The sequence below is a fragment of the Bidens hawaiensis genome, unplaced genomic scaffold (assembly GCF_021521415.1).
Source record: "Bidens hawaiensis isolate Kalapana, Puna unplaced genomic scaffold, B.hawaiensis_p1.1 tig00041814_1, whole genome shotgun sequence".
Lineage (NCBI taxonomy): Eukaryota > Viridiplantae > Streptophyta > Magnoliopsida > Asterales > Asteraceae > Bidens > Bidens hawaiensis.
Window position 1 is genome coordinate 86962 of NW_027505744.1, and position 4930 is coordinate 91891.

At 34.6% G+C, this 4930-nt stretch overlaps 1 pseudogene; it reads left to right on the top strand.

Moving 5' to 3' along the window:
• The first annotated feature begins 3805 nt into the window (after positions 1-3805).
• Positions 3806-4411, top strand: LOC143615078 (secreted RxLR effector protein 161 pseudogene; annotated as a pseudogene).
• Positions 4412-4930: the final 519 nt, after the last annotated feature.

Here is a 4930-nt window from a genome sequence, read left to right on the forward strand (position 1 = left end):
ATACTATATATAATACACCAAACAATGGCAAATTAAGACACTCATTTTTAAGTAATTTATAACACTTAAAGCATGAAGTACATGTGTAATTAAGGGTAAACTTGTCTTTTAAACACAATTCACTAAACTTACAAGTTTGCCCCCTCATCTTTAACCATATCATGCTTTTAGTTTCAACTTTAAACCAACTTCTCACCCACGATTTTTAAACGACAATAAGTTTTTCATAGGTTAATATTTTTTTAAAAATATTGCACCATAAAAACGAGTATTTTATTCTCTTTAATTTGTATATAATATTAATTTTTTCAATTGAAAAAAAATTAATATGTTACGTAGGGATGTTCAATGCCGGTTTTGATTCTTTTTAAACAAAAACTAAACCATTAAAATTGAAACCAAATTGTTATTTACGGTCTGGTTCTGGTTTGGTTTAAGAGTTTAAGCTTTGATAATAAAATTTTCTTAAAATGATTATTAATATAACTGTATCATCAATTCCAACTAAGTCAAAATATGATACTTGAAAGGATAAAGGAAGTAAAAAAAATGACTTAAAGTAAACAACCCAGCTGTGAAACCAAGCTGATGACCAGTCTAAACGGTTTGAAGGTTTTAAACCGAACCATGAAAACTCATAATTTTTACGTGATTAATAGAGTCCGCGTTCAAAGACCCGCTGCATCGCGCGGACAGTCGTCTAGTACTTGATAATATATAACTTAACATTGTTAATTTCTTGATTGTTTAATTTAATTCAAGTAAAATTTACTTATAAAGTATACTTGTTAGTATTTTTGTAAGAAAAGTTAACTATTTTTAAATTGACAATCGAGTAATCTTCAATAAAATAATTTTAAAATTTAAAAATGGAGTTGTTGACGGTATTCATGCACTACACGACAAAGGATATTAACCCTTACCTTAAAGTAACCAGTGTACAATAGTAAAAGAGAGAATCAAAAGACCCTTTTCAGTAACTTTTCTCTCAACCTATTGCATACTTGTACCCTACACCCAAATCGTCATTCGGTTAATTTGTTGTCGCTTTCATCAAATCAGACACTGCAAATGTCTTATTATTAAATTCTGAAACACTATAACCAAATAAAAGGTTTAAATTTCAAGATTAACTCGCATATCTGTGTTGCTTGTAGGTATTCATATTGTTCAAGAAGACGGTTACTAAAGAATCATCTTTTATCCATCTCTTATCATTTATTCTTGTTTATTTCTAACACTTTGATGTTCAATTAACTAATCACTACTGATAATTTTGCAGATCGAAATGAAGTTCAATCATGTTAGCCCTGATTTGTACAAACATCACCTATTAGAATTTGAAGAAGACCTGAAGAAAGCATTGAAGAAAATTCAATCCCTTAAATATAAGGTAGGGAAACCTTAAATGCACCAAAACAGGGGGAGAATGCATTAAATCTTCTATCAATTTATGATAATAATGGTTCAGATCATGAGAGAATTGATGAGTTTTCAGAAAAAGAAGAAATCAAGTGAATTTTGAAAATGATAATAACAAAGAAGAAAGAAAGAAGTTCAAATGAAAAGGAATTGCATTAGAAACTAATCAAATGCAGCTCATTAATCCAAAGTGAAATGAAGAAATTATGTATATTGTTGAATCTGAATTAAAAGCCAAAATGGTCTTTGAGCAAAGAATGACAGAAATTGAAGACAGAGTGTTCCTGAATCAAATATTGTCTGAGAAAGAGATTGAAGAACAAAGAATAATATTGGAACAACTTGAGTATGAGAAGAGTTCAAGGGATAAATCTTAGAATGAAAATGAAAAAGGGGTCCCACAAGAAGTAATTGATAAATTATTAAATAATGAAGAAATTCCTAAGGGAGTGCTCGTGTCACTACTCAAGTTAATTCAAAGTGAAGAAACAGAAGACGCTGCAAAAGAAAAACTAGACAATGTGCTTGAAAAGGTCATGAAGGATTTAGACGATGAGAATGTTGGAAAATTTAGTATAATAATTATTGTAATATAATTATTATTACTAAATGTAATTATATTTGAATGAGAAATCAATAAGTTGCAAGAGTTAATTGATTTATTCAAGTCTCATAATGGTTGCAAATGAGAAATCAATAAGTTGCAAGAGTATACCTACTTAAAAGTAAAGACGAAGCCATAAACAAGTTTGTTTTGTATAAAAATGAAGTAGAAAACCAACTAAACAAGAAAATAAAACATGTAATAAGCGATAGAGGTGGTGAATATGTTGCGCCATTTGCAGATCTATACGCACAAAGTGGAGTTGTTCATGAGCTTACCCCACCATACTCCCCACAATCTAATGGCATTGTCGAACGTAAGAATCGTACCTTAAAAGAAATGATGAATGCCTTATTGTTGAGTTATGGGTTAAGCCCGGACATGTGGGGGGGGGGAGCCTTTTTGTCGGCTAATTGTCTTTTGAACAAAATATGTTTCAAGAATAAGGATATAACTCCTTACGAATTAAGGACGGTTAGAAAACCATCTTATAAATACTTGAAAGTGTGGGGGTTCCTAGAAAAAGTGGTTGTACCACCACCAAAGGATCAAAAGATTGGACCCAAAACCGTATATTGTGTATTTATAGGATATGCTCATCATAGTAGTGCATATCGGTTTCTTGTTCATGAATCAAAGAATCCCGACATACACAAAAAATACTATAATGGAATCAAGGAATGCATCATCCTTTGAAGATGTGTTTCCATCTTTGGGAAATGCACATGCTAGCTCATCTACATATGCTAGTTCAGCAACACATGCTAGTACATCAACACATGTTGATGAGATTGTTCAAGATGAAACTCAAGAACAATCTGAGGCTGAGCCAAGAAGACTCAAAAGGCAAAGTACTGATAAATCCTTTGGACCTAAATTTCTTACTTACTTGGTTGAGGGTGAGCCCCAAACCTATCGAGAGGCGACCACCTCTTCAGAAGGACAACAATGGAAAGAAGCCATTAAAAATGAAATTGATTCTATCTTACAGAATCATACTTGGGAATTAGTGGATCTTCCACCGGGTTGTAAACCGCTTGGATATCGTTGGATATTCAAAAAGAAGATGAAAACGGATGGTTCCACTAATAAGTACAAGGCAAGGTTAGTAATCAAAGGGTTTAGACAGAAGGAAGGTTTAGACTATTTTGATACATCTCACATGTGACTCGAATAACCTCTATAAGGTTGGTTCTTGCGATTGCTTCTTTGAGAAATTTGGAAATACATCAAATGGATGTAAAAACTGCATTTCCAAATGGGGAGTTAGACGAAGAAATATATATGGAACAACCTGAGGGTTTTTCAGCTCCTGGCCAAGAGGGTAAAGTTTTCAAACTCGTCAAGTCCCTATATGGTTTAAAGCAAGCTCCAAAACAATGGCACCAAAAGTTTGATCAAGCCATGCTGGAAAATGGTTTCAAGATAAATGAGTGCGACAAGTGTGTCTATGTGAAAGACACCACTAGAGGTTATGTTATTTAATGCATGTATGTGGATGATATGCTTATCATAGGGAGTGATGATAAAATGATCAAATCTACTAAAGATTTGTTGATGGCGAGATTTGATATGAAAGAATTGGGTTTAGCCGATGTGATTCTTGGAGTTAATATCACTAGAACCCAAAATGGTCTTGTGTTAAGTCAATCTCATTATGTAGATAAAATCCTTGAAAATTTCAATGCGGGAGACATGAGTTTAGCTCAAACTCCGATTGATACTAGCCAACATTTGTAAAAGAATAGAGGTGAGGGTGTTGCTCAGTTGGAGTATTCAATGATAATTGGCAGTCTTATGTATCTTATGTCTTGTACCCGGCCGGACATAGCATATGCTGTGAGCAGGCTAAGTAGATATACTAGTAATCCTAGCTCTAAACATTGGAAGAGTATGACAAGATTATTAAGATATTTGAGATACACAAGGAGTTATGGATTGCATTATGGCCAAGACCCAGCTGTTATAGAAGGATACAGTGATGCTAACTGGATATCCTACATGAAAGATTCCAAATCCACAAGTGGTTATGTGTTTACCCTTGGAGGAGCTGCCATATCTTGGAAATCTTCCAAGCAAACACTTATAGCCAGATCTACGATGGAATCGGAGTTCATTGCATTAGACAAAGCTGGTGAAGAGACGGAATGGTTACGCCAATGTTTGGAATATATTCCAGGATGGCCAAAACCTGTTACGGCTATTTTCATACATTGTGACTGCCAGTCGGCGATTAGAAGAGCTCAAAGTGCAATGTATAATGGCAAATATAGACACATACGCCGTAGACATAATACTATACGACAACTACTCTCAACGGGAGTTATCACCATTGATTACGTGAAGTCAAGGGATAACATTGCAGATCCGCTTACAAAAGGCTAAAGTAGAGAGGTCGTATATAAGTCTTCGAGAGGAATGGGACTAAAGCCCATGGAGTAAGTTTCTACAAAGGAAAACCTATCCTAGAAGAATGGAGATCCCATGATCTAGGTTCAATAGGATAACCTAACTGTACAAACTAATGTCACTTTGGGGAATTACCTCAGCATATAAAAGGAGTTGTATACTTCCTAGTCCATTCCGATAGTAAATCAGTTATATCAAAGGAGGTTAAGCATAACGCTTTTAATTATTTGTAGAAAATCACCTATGTGAGAGATAAGTGGGGTCGCTTCGAATGGATTTGTGGGGGGCGCAAATCCTAGAGCTCTCGCAGAACCAGGCTAGTGTTCCATGACCAAAACGGACACGACAATGAGGGGTTACAGACCAGGAAGAGTGTTGTGTGAAATATAATAACGTCTACGTCAAAAGGGGTTGGTTCAAAGACACCACGTCTACTAATCGCTAGGAGACAAAGTATATATGACAAAGGAGGGTTTAAAGGGAACACCTACTTCT